We start from the raw sequence: 23,555 nt of genomic DNA on the forward strand, positions 1-23,555 counted from the left end.
GGGCTTATGATCAGAGAGGAGCTTGGTGGCAAGGTGTACTTTGGGGTGCTGGTCACATTCCATGTTATGTTTCCTGACCTGATGGTTGCCACACATGTAAAATAAAGCTTTGTGCACGTTTCTGTATGTATATTTTCTTTTTTTAATTAAAAAAATTTTAATTGAAGTATAGTCAGTTACAATGTGTCAATTTCTGGTGCACAGCCTAATGTTTCAGCCATTCATGTACATACGTATACTCCTTTTCATATTCTTTTTCATTATAGGTAACTATGAGATATTGAATATAGTTCCCTGTGCTATACAGTAGAAATTTGTTTTCTCTGTATGTGTATTTACCAATGAACAAGGATGTGTATGTGTTCTGGGATGGGGAGGCAGAAAGATACCCAACCTCAATCCTAACAAAAGAAAGGCAAATTAAAGCAACAGTGAGAACCTGTCCTCTCAGATTGTCAAAAATGGAAAAGGTTGATGATGTACAGTGTTAACAAGGCACTCCCATATGCTGTTGGTGGGTGTGTGAAGTTGTGTGGTCTTTTTTGAAGAGCCATTTGGCAATATCTACCAGAGTGTTAAATGTGCATTCCCTGTAGCTCACTGGATCTGCTTCTAAAAATGTTTCCTGCAAACAGAAAACAAACTATGGTTCCCAAAGGACAAAGCATAGGGGAGGGATAAATTGGGAGTTTGGGATTAACAGATACACATGACTCTATACAAAATAGATAAACAACAAGGTCCTATTATAGAGCACAAGGAATGATGCTCAATTTCTTGTAATGACATATAATGGAAAAAATCTAAAGAGAAGAAATATATATGTATTTATATGTATAACTGAACCGCTTTGCTGTACATGTGAAACTGTTACTGAGTCCAAACTCTGCTCACGACATGACAGGCCAATAAATCAAAAGATAAGGTGTTGGTGCAAAGAATGGCAACTTTATTTGGAAAGCTGGCAGACTGAGAGGACGGTGGACTAATGCCTTGGAGAACTATCCTCCCCTAGTAAGAATACAGGATCATTTTATACAAAAAAAAAAAAAAAAAAAAGACAGGGTTGGGTGTGTGTTAGTTGTTGTAAACGTCTTGGTGTAGGAATACTTTGTTCCTGCAGCTGTCCATGTGCAACAGGTCATGGTGCTCCTCCAAATCCTCCATCAAAACAAATGTTACTTTCTAGTCTGCAGTTTGTTATCTTTATAGGAGTGCAGAAGTGCTGACAACCTTAAAGGTCAGTGCCCTGAGAACAGGCTCTGCTGTCTATTTCAGGCTACAGGCAACATTGTTTTACAAAAGGTGCAGAGCCGGCAATGCTAAGCCTGGGAGACTGGGCACAGGGTTAAAGCTTAAGGAACAGATCTAAGGTGGACCCAGATTTGCTCTTTTCTATTACATCATCAGTATTTGTTATTGTCACTGTTTTTTAAACTGCATATGAAAAGATGCTCAAGTTCACTAATAATTAGAGAAATGCAAATCCAACCAGCAATGTATTGAAAAATCCAAAGTAATCAAAAGCAGAGCATAGGACAGTGAACCCTCAGTGCCCATCTGCTGCAAGGATCACGAGCTCCTGCCACTCTCGTTGGACAAATACTCAACATCCCTGCTTCTATGCGATTGTGTGGGTTTTTCCTGGGGGGGGGTAATTAAGCTTATTTATTTTAATGGAGATACTGGAGATTGAAGCCAGGACCTTGTGTAGGCTAGGCACATGCTCTACCACTGAGCAGTACCATCTCCCCCTACCCAGGCTTTTCTGGCACACATCCAAGACATCATTTCAGCCCTAACTACTTCAGTTATTCAATACTCACTTAACTGTATTAAATTACTCATTACCCCAATGAACAGGCACTGAAATCAAAACAAAACTGGCCTTCAGTCCTCTAGCCACACAGATGTACGTCCCCACCCTAGCCAGAAGACACTGGCTCGCCTTTCATGTGGACTCTTGGCAAGATATTCTGGAAAGGGGCTGTGTGCTTCAGGTCACATAATTCTAAAAACCAGAACAGAGAAGTTCACATTAGGTAGTTTATCTCACAACAAAGATGGACAAAGAAATCAGTGCTGAAAACAAGGCACATCTTTGTCATTTAGTGTAAAATAAATGGAGTCTTGGGGCTGGTGGAAATGTTCTCTGCAGTCCACCGAGGTAGCTGCCAGCCACATGTGGTGATCAAGTCCTTGGCTGAGGAACTGCGTTTTCAGTTTACTTACTTTTGACTAACTTCAATGTGGATATGCGCAAACACAGCCTCGAACATGGCCTTTGCTTTCCAGCATTGATGGTCTGACAGCCATCCCTGCACAGGTAGAAAGAAGGCACTTCCTGTGCAAACAGGGCAGGAGGCAGGAGGGATGGCACCAGTGTCCCCAGAGCCCCGGACAAAGTTCTGAGCGGTGGCCCTGAATGTGCTGTTGGGTCACCAGCTCCTTTAGAGAGGTGATAACACCCTACACCATGCAAGGCCCATCCACTCTCCAGGAGAACCCAATGTAGAGAAAAATTTACTTCCAGCATCACAGGGGTGACAGAACTCCCAAAGCCCCACCGTGCATCCACAGATGGTCAAGCACAGGGCACCCTTCCCGAGTGTGGGGCCTTCACCTCAGGGCTCAACTGTCCACCTAACCTGAAACCATAATAAAGCGGTTATTAAACAGAAATCAGAGAGTCAAAACATATGACTGTCAAGAGTTTCCCTTGAGGAGCTCCCCCAAGGTGACAGCAAAGCTAAGACCAAGAGGAGGGAGAGAAGGCTTTCTGTCCCCAACAGGTGAGGGTCCTGTTGTCACCTAACAGACACCTAATGCAGCGGTCAGCTAGCCATCCCTGGCTCCACCAGAACCCCCCAGAAGGAGGCTGACCCCTCAAGCTCCTGGTCACCTGTGCCTGAATCCTGTGCCCAGAATACATGTGGACAGGTGCCCTCTTAGCCAGCACACACACGAGCTGTTCCCGGGCCTCCCGCACTAGGAGTGTGTGTGTGTTGGGGGGACATACTCAAGGAAGGAGAGCATCAAATGGTGAGGAACAGCTTGCAAACAGGAATGAGGGTGGTGTCTGTGGGAGCCTATGCATCTACAAAAAGGTACAGGAATGTCACCACTCATGTGCTATTATCTCCAGGACATACTTACTGTCAAGGAAAAAATGCAAAGTGGAGACGGGTGATTGGCCAGCCTGCACCAATAGGGCAGGAGGGCATTTGGAAGGTGGCTGAGTGCAAGAAAGTGGACTGGCCAGTGTGTGGCATCACGGGGACAGTGCCACACAGACAGGGTCTCTACCGGTGGTAAAGCACCTGCCTACCAGCAGTGCCCCACCAGACAGCCCATCCAGCCATCTATGCTGCTTCCTGCTGCCACAGCCAATGAGCTCAAATTTTTGCCCCCAAACCAAACCATAGAAAGATAGTGAGTGGCTGTAAAAGTCAGCATTAGAAACAAACAAGCATGCAGCAATGTGGGTGGATTTGGATAGCATCATTTTAAGTGAAATAAGCCAGAAAGAAAAAGAAAAACACCATATATCATTCATATGTGGAATCTAAAAAAAGAAAAAAGAGGACACTAATGAACTCATCTACAAAACAGAAACAGACTCACAGACTTAGTAAATAATCTTCTATTACTGGTGGTGGGGAAGTAGGGGCTGAGACGGGATAAATTCAGGAGTTTGAGATTTGCAAACATTAACCATATATAAAAATAGATAAAACAAATTTCTGTACAGCACAGGTAATTATACTCAATATCTTCTAATAACCTTTAATAAAAAATAATATAAAAATGAATATATGTATGTAATGCATAACTGGGACACTATGCTATACATCAAACAGTGACACAATGTAACTGACTATACATCAATTAAAACAAAACAAAACAAAGCAGTGTAAAACTATTGTAAAACAAAGTTTAACAAGTATACACACATACAAGTTAAAAAGAATAAACTACATTACCAAAAATTTCAGGTTGGGTTTAGATGGCAGAATTTGAAAAACAAAATGAAACAACCCTTCTCCAGAAAGCTATAAGAAGCATCTATCTAATGCAAAGATTCAGAGCAAGATCGACATTTTTGGTTACTGAACAAATTCCCGATGCCAGCCAGGGCCACCACTATCCTGGAGCCTCACCACAGGCACAGTGTCCCCGGAAGCTGGGGGATGGCTAACCCATTTGTCTAATTTGTGGCAATTTGAAGGCCACATCCATCCTTAACATCTCCATCTATATTAGTGGGAGCCCACATGGATGCCAAATGTAATTTACCACCACTTTCCTTGGAGACATGAAAATAACCACCAAGGAGAGGTCAGTGTCTGGAGTCTGGATGTGATGAGATGGAGTGCGAGCAGCCAGGCATCTTCCACTTTCCAAAGTCCACCCCGTGGACCAACTGGAAGACATTACCCCTATTTCTATAAGGACCAAAGCAACAGTGCAGAATTCCAGACTGGAGCTGAGGAGACTGCACTCAGCTTGGCTGCAGGCCATTTTTTATCTATGTTTTGGAAGCAGCCATCCACTCATAAGTCAAAGCTTTAAGATCAATTGACAGCTATTCATAACATCTTTTCTAGATGTCCAGTTCCTCACTGAGGGGAGTCATTACATGGTGTAGACTTGAGACCCAGGCCCAGGTGTCATAAGGAAGGAGACACCAAGGATGTGTGTCAGTGGGCAGCGGGGCCCAGCCCTCATCCACCTCCTGAGAGCTGGAAGGTCCAACCACTGTGGGGGCCTGTCTCCCAGGGCTGGGGGGCCTTTGAGAGTCCTAGACACCTCAGAAAGTCTATGCTTGTGTCCAGGGATAGACAACAAGAATTTAAGGGTCTGGGCAGGTAAGCATCTCATCTGTCCCAGATTTTTCTTTTCCATGGTTTTTTTTTTTTTTTTTAAGTATTTTTCATTACTTTATTTATTTATTTATTTATTTAGGGGAAGTAATTAGGTTTATTTATTTTACTGGAGGTGCTGTGGACTGAACCCAGGACCTCGTTGCATGCTAAGCACTCACTGTACCACTGTGCTATACCCTCCTCCTTCTTTTCCGAAGTATCTAACACAGGATCACACTCCTTCCAGAAGCCAACAAATGTCCAAGTGTTGCCCTGACAACTCCTTTCAGCTGATAATTGATGAGTTCTGCCCCTCCAGCTTCAAACTCCTGTGGTTCCATATATTTTTCTCCTGTGGAACAGAATATAATTATTTTATTGTATTATATCATTGTGCTGTATTACATTACCTTATACTGTAATGAGAGGTACTAAGATTATTTTATCATCAAGGTTACCCATTTGTAGGATAATCACCAGTGAACCCAACCCATCTTCAGTTATTTTAGACAGAACAATGAAAAGTCAGCAAGAAAACAGTTGTTCAAGAAAATCAATCATCTGAAAACTAGAATTTTTTAAAAATTAAAGTGTAGTGATTTACAAGTTGTGTTAGTTTCATGTGTATTGCAAAGGGACTCAGTTATACATATTTATCTCTATTCTTTTTCAGATTCTTTTCCATTATTGGTTATCACAAGAGACTGAATACAGTCCCCTGTGCTGTACAGTAGGCCCTTGTTGGTTATGTATTTTAGATATAGCCATGTGCATCTGTTAGTCCCAAACGCCTAATTTAGGAGTTTGGTTCCATAATTATTTTTTGTTCATACAAGGCATCCTTGACATTTTCTATTTTGTAAAGGAAAAGCTTTTGACAGTTAATCTTATTTCCTAAAAGGGCAGCAGGACCAGAAGAGACCCCAGACACTAAGGAGTCCCTGCCACTAACCCGATCAATCCCACAGAGTGGCACCCGCCCTGCCCTGGAGCCAGTGACTAAGGGGCTCCTTCAGGCCTGGACACACATGGATGAGGCTGTGCTTTATGTGTGTGTTCACAAAAGCCACACGTGAGGGGAACTTTTCTATATTTAACATTTCAATTTCATGATAAGTGATTACTATCTAAAGGAATATTCCGTAACGTATTTGGTTATAAAACATTCACATGTATTTAGGGTGAAGATTCAGCTCTCCCTCAGCTGTTCCTGGGTCAAGGCTGCCCTGGACAGCAGCTTCTCAGGGAGCCACACGCCACCTCCCCGCCACCGGTGCTGCAGGTTAAGGTGGCCATGCGAGTCACAGGGGGCAGGACAATGAGGGCCTGGGGTCCCCTTTCTCTGGAAAGGGTCTCCTGGGAGCAGAGCAGCAGAAGGAAACCTGGAAGATGTGGATCCTGACAAGAGGTTGTACCCAGCACACTTTGATTTTTGCAGACACACATGTGAGGTGGCCAGTCCCGTGGCACAGCCAGCCCCTACAGGCCTGGCAGTCTGACTGTCTTGTCCAGCACAGTGTACAGGGCTCCCTTGTCTTGGTCATTGCACAACACAACCCTGCCCCTGCCAAGCTGCCAGGGCCCTGGAGACAAGAGACTGTTTTAAGAAGCAACAGAGCAGGAGGAGAAGGGACACCTCAAGTGGTAAAGTGTGTGCTTAGCATGCACAGGGTCCTGGGTTCAGTCCCCAGTACTGCCTTGAAAAATATATAAATAAACCTAATTACCTCCCCGCAAATAAACACCAAAGAAGCAACAGAGCAAAGACCTCCCTATATGGATCCAGAAAGGCAACACAATTCCCACTGAAATCCCAATATGCTTTTTTAACCCACTTGGCAAGCTGATTTTAATCCTTCCAAAGCAGAAACAGGATCCACGAAGAGGCAGAAGGTGCTTGAAGACATAAGGTCAGGAACACGTCCTGTCAGGCGTCAGGACTGAAGTTAGAGCTACAATGCATAAGACTACGAGTTGGAAGCCAGGGACAGATGCACAGACCAGTGGGACATGGAATAAAGCCAGGAGACAGAGCAGCATATCCACTGGGAGCTGCAGGGGGACAGAGTGACCCTAGGGACCAGCAAGGAGAGGCATCGTCCTTCAGCTGCTGGAGGAGGGACAGCTGGTCACCCCCCAGGGAGAGACAAAAAACTTCCTCCACATCTCATATCGGACACCAAAACCAACCCCAGAAAGATTAGAACTGAAATGTAGAAAGCAAAACCTGCAACGTGTAGATGGAAATACACAAGAATATCTCCATGGCTCCTAAGTAGCAAAGGACTTCTTTTAAGCCATACAAAATGTGTTAACCATGAAAAAAAGTGACTATATTCAAAGAGTATCAGTTTATCAAATACCTTGAGTGAAAACTCAAGCCACAAATGGGAGAGGTGTGTGCATCAAATGTAACACAGAAGATACACAAATTATAGTAAAATGGACACATGAAAAGAAGGGAGCATTTAGCAGCAGGGAAGATGCCCTGCTCCTCAGTCCTGAGGGAAATGCAGAGTGAAGCCCATGAGAGCCCGTGTCACACTCACTAGGCCCTCAGTTCAGAGCTGTCAGTGGACATGACCTACAGGGGACAGAGGGACAGGCTAAATGACACCAGAGGCAATTGGTGGAGAAAGCAGGTGTCCCACATGTGATTTCTTAGTGATGGGGGCTCCTAGTGTCTGCTTTATCAGTCTCTCCACACAGCAGGGATGGGGCACGTGCAGTGATTTAAATGTAAAATAATTGAAATTCAATAAAATTTAAAAATCAGTTCTCCTGTCACATGGAGCCGCACTTCGAGGGCTCAACAGCCTCAGCTCTGAACTCTCCATCACAGACAGCGCTCCCGGGCAACGGCGCTCTACACCTTACGTGTATGTCACATACGTTCATTTAGATGCAGCAAATACTATATAATAAAACATTCTGACGATGCTCACAGAGTAAACCATTCTTTAACGATGAGCTCCATTTCATATCTGTTTTTCTTTTTTTAATGATTTTTCAAAATTTCCAACTTTATTTAATAAAATGGGTTTTGAATAGAACAAATAGAAAAAATTCAGTAGTAATATTTAGAAATATATACAGAGAGAAATATAACATCATATGTAGAGATAAAAATAGCATAGGAACCAAAAGAAATGATGCCATGATTTGTTAAAGCTTAAAAATCATATTTCCAAATAGAAAAAAAAGTTTACTTTTAATTTGAATGTTTTTCTGTTTTTCGATTGTAGGAAACAAATTCAAATTAAAGTATAATAGTCAAGAAGAAAACACTTGCTCCCCTTCCCTGATTAATGATCCCAATAAATCAAGCCTCTAAATCCTTCCTGTCCCATCACCCCCGGGGCGGGGCCCGGCAGGACCCGGGCAGGGCTGGGCACCCACCAGGCTCAGCTGGCTGGGCAGGCAGAAGAGGATGGCGTCACTCACCTCCCGCAGGTTCTGGAAGCATGCTGTCTTCAGCTCCGTGTACTCAACGACATCCTTCATCTGGAGCTGGAAGAACTCCAGGATGCCTGTGGTAGTAGAGGGTGAGTCTGGGGTTGGGGGAGGCTGGAGGGGTAGGAGATGCCCCAGGGTGCCGCCTGGGGTACCTGGCTGGGAGCATTCTCTGACATGGCCACCGTGCCCCCATGGGCATGGCCACCCGTCTCCTGACCCCAGCACAACCTGGACCCTGGGCCTCAGCTCCAGAGCCTCTGTCTCTGTCAGCCCTGTGCAGAGCTCTTGTTACTGCACTTGGCAGACACTGTGTGTTTTGCACATTGAAGTTTGTGGTGACCCTGCATCGAGCAAGTCTTCAGGTGTCATTTTTCCAACAGCATCTGCTCACTTCCCGCCTCTGCGTCACATAGTGGTCATCCTTACAATAGTTTAAACTTAAAATTTTTTTTGTTTTTTCCCCCTTATATTATTTTTGTTTTTGCTTTGAGGGCTTGGATTTACTTATTTATCTACTTATTTGTTTATCTATTTATTTATTTTTAATGGCAGTACTGGGGATTGAACCCAGTACCTCATGTATGCTAAGCACGCACTTTACCACTTGAGCTATACCGTCCTCCCTTAATTTTTAAACCCTTTTCTATTTTTTTAATTAAAATTTATTTATTTATTTATTTAGCCAAATGGAGAGGTAATTATTTATTTAGTTTGTTTTTAGGTGGAGGTGCTGGGGATTGAACCCAGGACCTCGTGCTTGCTAAGCACACACTCTACCACTGAGCTGTACCCTGCCCCCATTTTAAAGTTCATTATTATATTTGTTAGGGTGACCTGTGATCAGTGGTCTTGGATGTTACTATGCCAAAAGGTCACAACTTGCTGAAGGCTCAGATGTTGGTTGGCATGTTTCAGCAATGAAGTGTTTTTTAATTACGGTGTGTACGTTCTTTAAGACATAATGCTATTATGCACTTAACAGACTACAGTCTAGTGTAAACATAACTTTATATGCCCTGGGAAACCAAACAAGTCATGGGGCTCACTTCTTTGCGGAGGTCTGGAACCAAACCCACCATGTCTCCCAGGTTTGCCTGTATCTTCCAAGGAGGCATCGTGTCCAGCAGAGGTAGGAAAGGTAATTGATAAAACTCACTTCACAGGCACAGAGGGGAGCGCACTTAATCTGATAAAGGACATCCAGGAAAGCCCTGCAGCTAAACTCCTACTCGGTGGTGAAACCCGCACAGCTTCCCCCAGGGCTCCTGAGCAAGACCATGCATCTCCACTGCTGTCCTGGAGGCCCTGGATGTTGTGATATGGCAGGAAAAGACACAAGGCATGAAGCCTGGACAGAGAGTCAGTGTCCTCTGGCTCAGTCCTACACTCAGTGCTGACCCAGTCAGCACTCCCCAAGCTGACTCCGGAATGGGTAGTCACACAGAAGATGTGGAAGAGCTGAAACAACCCCAAGAGGGACAAACTCAGAGACTTAAGAGGTTTCAAACCCCTCACCCCAACAGGTCAGCCCTGAGTGCTGATCCACAAGGACCATGTCCCTGCCCACCCAAGAGGCCATCCTTTCTTCTCGTGGTCCACCGCCCACCTCATCCATCCCCAGATCTCCACATCACCCATCGTGAGCTCAGACCCTCCTGGGGGGATATTCCTCCACATGTGTAGCCCCCCAACAGGCACTAAAGAGCAGGGTGTCCCCAGCAACACAGTGTCATCTACACGAGGTGCACAAGGTGCCATAGGCCCGGCCACACAGTGGGATGAGGACATGTAGGGAGCGGCCCTGAAGTCCACAGCTCTGCCCCAGACCAGCTCTGGATTTGGCTAAATGGCTTCATCTCCAACATTAAAAATGCCCTCCTCTGGCCAGGATCTAAGCACCACCTTTATGACCCCAGTGTTACCATCTGTTTCTGACAACGGACTCAGGCTCCTGAGCCAGTCTCACCAATGGTCCTTTCCCTCCCCAGCGGCCAAATGGGTCACCTCACCATCTCCCGAGACACCAGCAACAGCCCTGGGGGCTCAGCCTCACCAGCCAACTGCCCATCAGAGCAGTCTCCCATGGGTGGTCCACATGTGGGCTTAGCAAGGCAGTCATCCAGCCCTCAGGAAAGTATTAATGGATACAAGATAAAAGGCAGTTTTGTACGAGACAAGGGCTCCTGTAGTCCAGTTTTATCAAGGACGATGCTTTCTGAGATCACGAAGGCTGTTTGTGTGGGGAGACCCAAACCAGTGCTGTTCAGGCCATGCAGGTCTGGCACCCTGCAGAGCACCCCTGCCCCAGGGCCCTACAGCCAGCCAATCAGTGTGATAGATGGGCTGCACCCTGCATGGAGCTGCCCCCAGGCCTGGGCCAGTCAAGCCCAGCGGGCAGCTGGACCTGGCAGTCAAGCTCCCCACCCCTCCCTGGTCAGTTATGTTCAAGATCCGGGTGTTGCAGAAGAGCTGGAGGTGCACAGGGTTCAGAGCCCTGTCACCCCCGCCCCACAACCCCCACAAACCCTCCTGCAGCCTGCTCCTGGCTGAAAGGCTGCAGACCATCAGGCTCTGGTTGGCCCCCACCTCCTCCCAGTGGGGAAAGCAGATCGGAAACTTGTCAGTGACTGCCCACTCGGTCTCCCTCCCTGCGGCTGGGCTGACACTGCCCCTGCCCCCCGTGCACCCAAGGAGGTGCCGTGCTCACTGGGAGAGCCATACTTGTGCCGAGGCAGCCGGCAGACTTCAGATATCACCTCCATCAGCTTCTCCTCATACTGCAGGATCGTGCCTTGCAGCTGAGGGAGAAGGGCCGTGTCAGCCACCAGCCCCCACTGCCCCACAGGCCGAGGTGTGACAGGGACTTGGGAAAAGGTGTCTGTTCATAAAATGCCCTGTGATGACCCAGGACTGATAATCACTGGCTGCAAAGGAAAGCCCCACTACACTCACCCCAGGAAATGGGTGCAGAATCCCACCCCCAGGAAGGCCGCACACCTAAGGGGTGCACACCAGGCTCCAGACCACCTGCAGCAGCTCCTCCCTGACCACCGCGATGCCCTGGAAGCCCGCAGCTGGCAGACGATCTGGAAGAGTGGGGCCCCCACTAAGCTGTGGCAGCTGCCATAAATACCTGAGTAGGCCAGGTTCAAAGGCTGGGGACAGAGAAAGTCAGTGCTTGATGAAGTCTCGGGGAATTCAATGTAGCCCCTACGTGCATGTGAAGAGGAGGAACTGCTTGGCAAAGTGCATGAGTATTCAGGGCCCCTGGGTGGAGGGATCTGGAGAACCTGTTAGACCCCTCTTACTGGTATCTATGATTTCAACCTGAAAACACGAAAACAAACTTGCTAAAACAGAAGGAAAATAAAACCATTTGGTTTTCAACATTTATTAAACTGCTGATCCTACAAAAACATTTTGAGATCCTGCAAGAATAAATGAAATTACTTTACAGCCTCCTTGCTGCCCCCATGGAACTGCTCCCAGTCTCCTGGGGGAGACATGCAGGACAGACTCTGATGGGGTAGGGGGAGCTGCATTCTCAGGGATGCAGTGTGGGATGGTAGGAAAGGTAATCAGGGTGGCTTCCTTTAAGAGGGGACCTCCAAGCTTGTCTAAGGACATGGGCACACACTCAGCATGGAGACTCCTAATGCAAGCATTCAGTGCTATGCATTTCCCTCACACACTTCTTTAGCTGCACCCTGCACATTTTGATATATTTGCATTTCATTTAGTTCAATGTCTTTTTAAAAAATTTCCCTTGAGTCTTCCTCTTACCCAAGGTTTATTTAGAAATGTGTACATCTGCAAGTGTTTGGAGATTTTCTTGTCATCTTTTTGTTACTGATTTCTAGTTTGAGTTCACTGTGGTCAGATAACACACTCTGTAATATTTCAATTTTTAAAATTTTGTTGAGGTCTGTTTTAGGATATGGTTTATCTTGGAGAATGCTCATGGGCACTTAAAAAGAATCTGTGTGCTGCTGTTGTGGGGTGAAGTGCTCTATACACGTCAATAGTATCCTGTTGGTTGAAGGTGTTTGGCTGACTTTCTGTGCACTCACTCTTTCAATTACTAAGTGAGAGGAAGGCTGACTTCTCCAGTTACAATTGTGCAGTTGTTCATTTCTCCTTCCACTTACGTCAATTTTTGCTTCAAGTGTTTTGAAACTCTGTTGTTTGGTGCATCAACATTTAGGATTGCTGTATTTTCTTGCTTGACCTTTTTTATCATTGTGTCGTATTCCCCCATCCCTGGTAATATTCTGTGCTCTAAAACCTACTTTATCTTACATTTATACAGTTACTCCTGCTTCCTTCCTTCCTTCCATCCTTTCTTTCTTTCTTTCTTTCTTTATTAGTGGGGAGGTAATTAGATTTATTTATTTGTTTGCTTCTTTATTTAATGGAGGTACTAAGGATTGAACCCAGGGCCTCATGCATGCTAAGCACACACTCTACCACTGAGCTGCACCCTCTCCCCTACTCCTGCTTTCTTTTGATTAGTGTCTGCATGATACATCTTTTCCACCCTTTTATTTCCAAACTATGTGTATCATTAACTTGAAGTGAGCTTCTTATATAGTCATGTTTTTAATCCAGTCTGCCCATCTCTATCTTGTAACTGTCTTCAGACCACTGACATTTAATACATTTACACACAACGTGATTACCAATATTTAAGTAGGTTCTGTTTCAGTCTTCTTGCGGGTCACTTTAACATGTCTGAGACTCCACTGTGACTTGCCTGTGGCATTTCTGACAGCATCTCTGGCACAGGTCTGTCGGGGTGCTCCAGCTCTTACATCACACATCACGTAAGTCACCACAGTCTGCTGCTATCAGCATGGTACCACTTTAAGTGCAGCGTAGAACTCTGACCTCCATTTAGGTCCCTGATGTTTCCCCCTTCTCCTTTTATAACTGCCTTAAATATTTCCTCTACATACAAAGAGAGTCCCATCAGGACAGCAAGGATTATAAAAATTCAGCACAGCAGGCCTGGTTGCTCAGCTCCAAACATGCCAGCCTACAACTCCTGGGAACTCAGCCCATGGACTGTTGCCTTTGTTACCGACTGACAGCTGTTTTCTACACCTGGGACATTGCCATGACATACAAGCTTGTCTATGTTGTTCACAGAAACAGTGATTGTTGAGGAGCTCCTCCTTTCCTTCTGGGGGTTCTGGGGTTTCAGTGATGGGGGCTGGTCACACAGGTGGCTGTGCCTCTGTCCCCTAGTGAAAGCTTTGGTCCCAGGTGTTCTGTGGGTTACTCTTTCCTGGGCAGGAACACTCTGCATCCCAGGTCCCATGTGACCCACAAGAGGGACCACGGAACACCTGCACCCACTTCCGTCAACACCTCTGCATCTTTCTGCCTCACTGAGTCTGTTCTGTGTCCATTTGTCATAATACACTCAGCTATGAGTCCGTCTAGAGAATTACCAAATGTGCAGGTGGTCCTAGGACTCCCACAACACAAAGTCTGAATCTAAACCAATGATCAAATGCCAGACTGACCATGGTGGAAACACTGTCAAACACCTGTCCCACACCCATGCCTACAACCCTATTAGACTCGTAAGACCATGTCCTGATCATGGGCTCAGACACAACCTCCTCCAATGTCCCTCCTCAAAGCACAAAGGTGCTTTCAATGCTGGGATTCTGGGTCAGGTTTTTCTTGATAATAAGTTGTAATGCTTGAAAAACAAATCATTAGTGAAATCAAATTGCCTCATGTTACAAGTGAGAAAATTCACTCCCAAAGCCACCTTGACTTGCTTGGGACCTGGGGCTCAATGACATCTAATCCCCGCTCCCCTTGACCAGTGTCTGGCTTCCTGGTGACCTCAGTCACCCCAAGGATGGCACAGCCCAAGGGCAACACAACCAGAGCGATGTCACTACTGAGACGGAGAGGAGAAGTCACTGCTTCTGGAGAGGGAGAAATTCTAAAACATCTGCTCTAAAACACTCAGACTCAGAGGGAAACCTCCCAGCTCAATTCAAGAAACAGTGCTGGCACGCCCGATGTCTCACCCAGAAACCAGAGGACACGGGCTCCAGACTCATTAGCCACCTGCCCTGGGTTCTCTAACGCCCCACCACTGTGCGTCTTCAACTGGGAAGTGCAGACACTTACAGGAAAGAGAATCAGTGACCTGCTCAAGAGCGCTCACTCAGAGCGGTGCCACTACCAAGAAGTAACCAGACTTCACGTAAGGGGCACCCAGCTAAGTCGGTTTTAACCCCATGAGACACTAGCCCAAGTTCACCACTCCTAACAAAAGAAAGGATCAGGTTCCCCTGTGTCCCACAACCTCGCAGGGGCGAGTGCCCCACCTGCACTGCCCACCTCGCTCAGCGGGGACGGCGCCTTCTCACGAGGAACACGGCTCAGCTCCACGGCACCAGGCTGTGGCATTCCGCCTCTTTTTGATCCTCAAAAAAAGTGTCATGTAAGAGGAACAGTCAACATCAGCGTTGCTCATGCAAACTTGTTAAGACTTTCTTATGAGTCCAAACACTCTAACAAACAGTCCTTGTTTTGGTTGTGAGAATACAAATGACACAAACATAATTTCTCAAACAGGCTGAAATCCTTAAGGCCAAGTTCAGTCACCTCTGCTTTAAGATGAGCGATCTATTTTTTCCTTCCCCCCAGGTGGACACCTTCTTTGCAGGTGTCCTGCAGTGCCCCCTGTGGACACGGAGGGTGTGAAGGTGGACCCCCAGTGCCTCGGGACTGGTGGGCTCATGGCTTTGTCTCACAGAAGTGGAAACACTGCTGTCTCTATGTGTGAGCACTCCTGGAGGAAATGCTGCTGAGGGGACCTTCACGCCGTGGTGGGCAGCAGCTCTGGGGGGCCTCTCAGAACCACCCCACAGGCCCTTTCCCCAGGACTGCATCCTCCAGAGACCTGAAGGATGCCGGCCAGAGGCTTGCAGACCTAGGGAAGCCAATCAGAACATCCTTCCCTGAGGGCATCCTCCTCTCAGGACCATTCTGTTTGGAGGCTGACTTCATTGTGCCCCATGACCTGCTTGCAGGGTATGCGTGGTCCTTTTCAGTGATGGCACTGCATCCCCTGGACAGTACCTTGTTCTAATGCTCTTGGTGGCCAGTGAGTTTGCCACCATGTTTTTTCTGAGGATGTTGTACATTATGCCAGTAACAGATATTACTTTGTACTTGAGTGATTTATTTCCACAGGGGTCCGGCTTCCCACCAGTGAGAGAGAACACTTAAATACTGGTGAGTGCTGGCAGATGGCTGCCCCAAGTCACACGGTCTCACATGCACTCCTGTGGCCATCCTTAAGGCAGTTTCACTCCCCCAGCCTTTTCTGATCTGAGAGGCAAAATTACTCACTGCTGTCATGTTTCTCTTCAATCACTGGTGAGGCTGGAGGTCTATTTTTATTTTTCTGCTACATTTTGGGGAAAGTTCTGCTCATTGCATCTGGCTCTTTATTTTACTACAGAGTATCTCTCATAAAACTGTAAGAGGGTTTTAAATATTCACAGTGCTAATGCATACCCGGCCACCATCAGCCTGGACATGTGCCTCATCTCAGGAGCCAGCGAGTGTCCTGCGCCCACTTGCCTGTGGTCTCTGGGTGTCAGCTGTTCCCCACCTGCCCTCTCCCACCTCATCTCCTCCCTTCAAGGTGTCACACTTGGCTGGGCCTCCTACCCCTCTGTCACAGATGTGCCCCCAAGCCTCTTTCACACACTTTCTTGGCTTGATGTTCTGAAGTTTTTAAATCTGCCAATCATCTCACTTCCATTAGTGCCAGCAGTGAGGCTGGGTCCACCCACCCCATGACCAGAAGGCTGCCCCAGCTCAACAATACTTGTCAGAAAGGGAAGAACAGAAAGGAACTGTAACATTTTGTATGCGGTGTGATAAGTTTAAATTACTGCAACTAAACTGATTCAAACTAAACTTCAAAATATAAACACAAAAGAACCTACCTTTGATCCATGCAAATACTGGAGTTGTGCATTTGGCTGTTTATCTCTTTGAAATTCTTGAGAGAATGGTAATATTGTTTAAACAAATCTAGACAAGAGAGATGAAAGAAAGGAAGGAAGGAAGGGAGGAAGGGAAGGAAGGAAGAGAAAGAAGGGAAGGGAAGGAAGGAAGGAAGGAAGGAAGGAAGGAAGGAAGGAAGGAAGGAAGGAAAGAAGGAAACCAAAAGTTTAATGGTAGTTCTTTAAAATTCAAAACTTTCCTATCACTCATCAATTAAGGCTTCCTCCCAATTAACTGATGTAATTATCATATAGGAAAATTCTGAGACACAAATACTCTAACGTATGAGAAGTGTATCCAGAGTTGAGGAACAGAGAGAGAACACCAGGGCCGTCTAGCACATAAACAGTCTCCAAACTTGGCACCAGAACATCTCAAGCCTAATTCAGTCCTTTGACAACTGGGAATGACCAGGAACTCGGGCCTGGCTAATCCTCTGGACATAGCAGTGATGTGGGGACAGGAGCAGGAAGGCAGACTTGGGCAGTGAACTGGTCACTCAGGTCACTGGTTATGTGCTAGCAGAAGGTGAGTCTATAACCTCACTTGCTGGGCCAAGAGACTGTGGCTTTGTAATGGATTAGGAGCCACTGAAAATCAGATGCTTGGATTTTAAAGCAGAAATGTCAATATCTGCTAACACTTTCAAATTGGAAGGGTTTGCTTAAACATGTAAAACTTTTGCAAAGGAGCATGATTTAAAAAATATGAAAGGAACCCTCCTACACTGTTGGTGGGAATGTAGTTTGGTACAACCACTGGAAAATAGTGTGGAGATTCCTTAAAAAATTAAAAATAAAGTTACTACATGATCCATCAATCCCACTCCTGGGCATATATCTGGAGAAAACTCAAACTTGAAAAGACACATGCACCCCAGAGTTCATAGCAGCACTATATACAATAGCCAAGACATGGAAACAACCTAAATGTCCATTGATAGATGAATAGATAAAGAAGATGAGATATATTTCTACAATGGAATACTACTCAGCCATAAAAAAGAATAAAATAATGCCATTTGCAGTAACATGGATGGACCTAGAGATCATCATTCTAAGTGAAGTCAAGAAAGACAAATGTCACATATCACTTATATGTGGAATCTAAAAAAAGATACAAATGAACTTATATACAAAACAGAAATAGACTCACACTGACATAGAAAACAAACTGTGTTACCCAAGGGGAAGTGGGGAGAGGGCCAAATTGGGAGTTTGGGATTAGCAGATACTAACTACTGTATGTAAAATAGATAACAAAAAAGCACTACTGTATAATACAGGGAACTATATTCATATCTTAGAATAACCTATAGTAGGAAAGAATCTGAAAAAGAACAGATAAATACACATATATGTGACTGAGTCACTATGCTGTACACCTGAAAACTAGCACATTGTAAAACAACTATACATTGATTACAAAAATACAGATTTGCTCATTACTAAATTCTAAGACCTTGACTAACACATATTGCACTTTTAGAAATTAACCAAGGATGTAACTGTCAAAACAACACCAGCGCACGAAATGAACATGTGCATCTGAGGGGAGGACAGCGGCCCACAGCACTGAGCACATTTGCACAGAAGCAGCATGTTGTTGAGTGGCTGGATTTTGTCCTCATCCTTTAAAGAGTGTTGAGTGTTTGTGGGCAGATGGCTAAACTGCTTGCAAGTCAGCTGGATCCTTTCATGACCTGTCAGGGTGTGCAGCAGACACTCCCCTAGGGCTGGTACTAAGACAGGCCCTTCTGGCAACTCTCTCGAGTGCCCGGGTGCTCAGTGAGGTTTCTCTGTTCTTGCGGGCAAGGCCCAGTGAGCTCTGGGAACTAGTCCATCTACAGCAGCTCCTCCTTTCCTAGTCTTGTGTACAGAGATTAAAATTCAATAAAAGACTAAAAAGGGCACCTAGGTTGGTCTCAGGAGCTGTTTCTCTGTGTACCTCTCTCCTTTCCCATACTCTGCCTTGCAAATTCCAGCTGTTTTGGCTTCCTCAATTTCCAATCTGTCTCCTCCACTGAACAAGATGTCCAAAGTGCCTCCAGGCAGAAAGCCAGGGAGTCACAGAGTTCACATCCCTTGTTTCCTTTCCCTCAGGGGAACATCCGGTGAAAACAGTTGTTTCATAAATTGTGTCCAGAGTCTCACTTTCTTAAGGCAAAAGAGTAAATCCAAACTTACTCCAATATCCTAAACAACATTTTTTGGGGGTAATTAGGTTTGTTTGCTTGTTTGTTTATTTTATGGAGGTCCTGGGATTGAACCCAGGACCTTGGGCATGCTAAGCACACGTTCTACCACTGACCTATACCCTTCCCCCCAAACAACTGTTAAACACCATATTTTGACCATATAAATTTCTAAATCGAAAGACCAAAAAAATGGAAACAAATACTGAATTCCAGTTACTAGGTTTGTGTTTTGCAGTGGGTAGGGTCAGTAATTCTGAAGCTACTTTCTGCACAGTCTAGAACTGAGCAAATGAGGGAATACACTAAGAATGATGAAACAAGAACCCTCAGTGTAGAAGGAAGTTACAGAAATGGAACTGAAGCCTGCAGTGCTGAATGGAAACTGATGACCACAGTGTGAATTCATGGCTTCGACAGACATGGAAGGAGATGCACGTAAACATTAGGGGTTTAGCTGTGTACCCCAAAACAGAACTCGTAGTCCTAATCACCAGCCTCTCAGAATGTGCTCATTCAGACACAGGGTTGTTACAGATGTAATTAGTCAAGATGAAGTCATTCTGGAGCAGAGTGGGCCCTTAATCCAATACAACAGGGCTCATGTCCTCACAGGAAGAGGACAGAGACACAGAAGGAAATCATGTACCGACAGAGACAGAGACAGAGACAGGCTGGAGTGATGTGGTTGCAGGCCAGGGACCGCTGGCCACACCACAAGTGGGAAGTCAAGAGAAGTCCTTTCCCAGAGTCCCAGAGGTGCCAGAGGCGAGGACATACCTAACACCCAGGCTTGGCTTAATTTTAAAATATTCTCCATTAAAAGGAGTCCTGGTGAATTGCAGATTTCAGGGATAAGGTAGAATTCCAAGATGAACCTGGAAGCTCCTGCGGTGCAGAAAGTAGGACAGGGCTTCAGAACCCTGGGGACAGCCCAGAAGACACAGAGACAAGGCAGGAGGGGATCCCACCAGCCAAAACATGGCCGACTTGAGCCACAGAATCAAGTCCTGCCAGTAACAGATTATAATCCCGTGTTAGGATCCCTGAGTACTCACTCATAGTAAATGAACAAACGAATAAACACTAACAAGCGCACACAGCAGAATGCCAACTACTACCTGTAGATGGAATGAAAACGCCCCCACATCACCACAGTTCAGCCACCGCAGTGAGAACTGCCTTGTGTGAGAATCACCAACAGGTGCTGAAATCTGTGGGTCAAGTTTTAACAAGGAGCAAGTTATTTAACGTCTCAAATTACCTCCTTATAAATTACTTATCAACTTCAAACAGAAAAATGGTACAATGCCAGCAGAGAAACTTGTCAGCCACCATCCTGAGCACGGCCAATGGTGGGACAGCCTCGTGGTGCACCACACCCCACTCAGGACACACCCTCCTTCAGTGCTGTTCCAGCCAGAGGGTGACTCTGAGCCCAACTGCTGGCTTACTGCCAAGGCTACAGTATTGTCACAGTGAGATGCTGTACAGGTTAAATTGAAGTCTCAAGCCACCTAAGCATCCTCCCAGAGCCACCAGGCATAACTCATGCATCAGGAATAAGCAGCAAAATAAGCAGATATGCCAAGCAACAGGGAGTTCTGGTCTCCTGCAAGCAGCTCTCAGGAAACCCTGAGGCAGGAATTAAAACACTAGGTGCACACTGCGGTTCTCACTCTGGACACACAAAATGCCTTTTCCAGGTAATGAAATGTTAAGCGTTCCACCAGAAGACCTAAAAACACAGGATGGCTCTTGCTGGCACTGACGGAAAGGAGAGGCCCCCAGAGCTGCTCTGGTGTGTGCCTGCCTGAACTGCACCCCAGGTTTCTGGGCCCGAGGAGGCTGAGGTCATATCACACTGGCCCCATCCAGCACACATGCCAAGGTTGTAGCTCTGACACACATGACACTGGGTTCCCGAGCAATCACCTGGCCTCCAGGTGCCTGGGCTTTGGGCAGGCTCTGCAGACCCGCCCGCGGGCTCCCAGCAAAACACCAGGTGAAGGCAGCTTTCTGCTCACCAACATGATGTAGATCTCATGCTGTGCAGGCTCAGGGAACTGAGGGTAGAGGTCCTGACCTGAGTTCTGACCACCTCGGCTCTGACATTGGGGCTCCTGCCACCAGTAGGACAGGCAGCCCTGGACAGTGAGGCTGTTCCCTAGCATCAGCCACAGTTGGGGTGAGGGCACCCACGTGGGCCCAGCTCAGAGGGTAGAGCCTCAGAATCTCTTTCCCTAACTCCACACTCCTCACCCAGCTTTCATCCAGATGCCTGAAGCATCTTTCAGAAAACACAGTGATTCAACAGAAGAGTTTACAGCACGTGCTGAACGTTCCTCCTCATGTCATTTTCACCTGCCCCACCACCACCCCGCAGTCCTTCCACAGCTCCTGGTGTTTCTGAAGACTCAGCCCATCTGAATTATTATCACCAAGATGACCAGGACAAGTGGGCGATGTGTGCATGCTGTGCAGTGGGCACAAAGGGGGCCCAGGGAACATTTCAACTGTTCCTTTTGCAAGATCTCTGGGAATCCCTTAAAAGGGAGACAAAACACTAGACAATCAAAAATGCAACTGAAAGTAATACCCAAAAATCAGCTCCCGTGTTGCCTGATTCTGCTCCCCACCCCCTGTCCCCACTATAATGTATTTTCTGGACTTGCCAACACTGGGTTCTGTTATGTTTCACCTTTGGAGATGCCAGTTCTAAGCACTGGGCAAAAATGATTTAAGGGACATAATAGAAATTCATTCCAAAGGTTCCAAATGGACCAACCTAAGCAACAAACATCTTGCAAACACTGCCCATGACTTAAACAGATATTCAGAAGTGCAACATCACATATATACCCTTGCTAACATGGCGTGTTCTCCTTTGAGATCATGTGGGAAAAAATGTGTATTTAACAGTATGCCTAATAACAACTATTTCTGCAAAATAAAAAATGTACATCTTCTTTGACTATATGGCAAAAACTCTAGAAGATATTTTTACAATGGAAATCATTAAGAATTTAATTATTTCCATGTATAGAAATATATATATATACATGTATATATATAAGATTTCTAGCTTTTCTACAATTATGGCGTATTACTTGTATAATAAAAATATTTTTTCAGTTAATTCTAACTCTATAACAACTTTAAAAACAAATGTTTCAAGAAAGTGGGCACTCAGAAGGGAGCTGACAGGGATGAGTGTTCTCTCAAGTTTGGTTCTGGTGGCTTATGCCCAGCCAGGCATGGGGACCCCTGACCCAAGAAGGCTCCTCCACCTGTGGCCCCTGTGGCCACAGCCACATGTCCCCTCTGCTGCCTGGGGCTGGGCCAATGGCTCTGATGCACAGCTCCACACACCAGGAACAGGCCTGCCTCCCCACAAGGAAGGTAACGCTGGGTCCCAGACAGACAAGGGCACCAACAGGTATGATCAGACTGCAGGAGAGCCTCCCTTCTGCCCTCAGGGTCAAAGCTCAGCCCGTCTGGATCAAGGCACAAAAATCTAGGCCGAGAAGTCAGCCGTGATTAAGCCAACACGTGGTGGGATGTTCAGACGCAGTAATGAAGCAAAGTAAAAGCCAAAGACACTTATTTTTAAGCAGCGGTGATGACACTCACACAGAAGCTCACATACATGCACACACTGTCTCTTACACACCCACCATCACTCATATCCCCCCCTTCTCTCACTATTACTCACTCACACACTCTTACATACATGCACACTCCTGCATGTGCTGACACAGAACAGGGCACAGAGAGGACAAGCCTCAGGCAGGTGGATGCCCAGAGTGCAGGGGCCACCCCAGGGCCACCCCAGGATGTGGGCCGCATCACAAGGCGGGACTGCACGACCCTGCGGCCAGCAGCCATGCCACCCACCCAGTGGGTCACTTTGTGCTGCTCAATATAGGAGTGAAATGGTAGGTGGGTGGGAGGCTGGCTGACCAGCTGATCCTCATGTTCCCCAACATCTCAGAGTAGAACCAACGAAAAGAGAGGCGCCCAGCACGTTCCAACATCTGCAGACTTCAAAGTGTGCTGGTGGTGCCCACCCGGCAGCCGCCGTCCACATGCAGCACGGGGTTCACCCTGAGCCACGGGGGGTGCTCCAGAGAAGAGCCCTGGTCCTGCCACGTGGTCTGCACAAGCCATGACCACACCACACTCCCAAGGGCTGGCCCAAGGCTGCACCTGAAAACATGGGAGACCAGGAGGGCCTGAGCACCCTGGATGTGGGAAATGATGGGGGACGGGGGCAGGGTGGAGGCCCTGAGACCATCCTGCTAGATGCCCATTGGAGGGGGCGCCCAGCACCATCCCTGAGGTGGTGAGCTCATGGGCTGGCGGAGCCACTGTAGCAGCAGTCGGGTGGGAAGCCAGAGCTGAGCTCCCAGAAGATGTGGAGGGTGGCTCTCCCACAGGGTGCCAACACATTGTGGCTGGCCTCCCGGAACACGGCGTCGAAGCTGTCCAGTCAGGTACCTGCTCAGCAGCCTGTGGGTCATGCGGTTGATTTCCAGAAGGCCATCCAGCTCCTATTGGACCAGAGGTGGGGTGTGAGGACAGAGCCGGGCCTGGCACAGCAGCTTCCATCCCCTACACAGGCAGCGGTGGGGGGCGGGGTGGACAGACCAGGGTGTGGGTGGTGAAGGGCTGCACTGTGGGGCCTGAGGTCTAGGCCAAGTGCACACGGGCACCTGGCAGGGGACATGCGCTTGCTGCCCACACCCCAATTCAGCACATCCTCTCCACTGCTCCTGCAATGCCCTCTTTTTCACAGTTGCCCCCCAGGGCCACTGTCCTTTCACCACTGTGGTCACCTCCCCACTGTCCACTGCTGGCCTCCAACCACCTCACAGTGCAGAGAGCACTGGGATGTGTCCACAGCCACCTGCTGGCAGGCTGTGTCCTCAGGTGTTGGCCTGAGTCAGCATCCCTAAGGTGCCTGAAGGTATTCCAAAGAGAGGCCAGCA

At 46.9% G+C, this 23,555-nt stretch overlaps 1 pseudogene; it reads right to left on the reverse strand.

Moving 5' to 3' along the window:
* Positions 1-1,925: 1,925 nt before the first annotated feature.
* On the reverse strand, positions 1,926-23,111 carry LOC141573985 (cytoplasmic FMR1-interacting protein 1-like; annotated as a pseudogene).
* Positions 23,112-23,555: the final 444 nt, after the last annotated feature.

This window comes from Camelus bactrianus, chromosome 19, assembly GCF_048773025.1.
Source record: "Camelus bactrianus isolate YW-2024 breed Bactrian camel chromosome 19, ASM4877302v1, whole genome shotgun sequence".
NCBI classification, from domain to species: Eukaryota; Metazoa; Chordata; class Mammalia; order Artiodactyla; family Camelidae; genus Camelus; species Camelus bactrianus.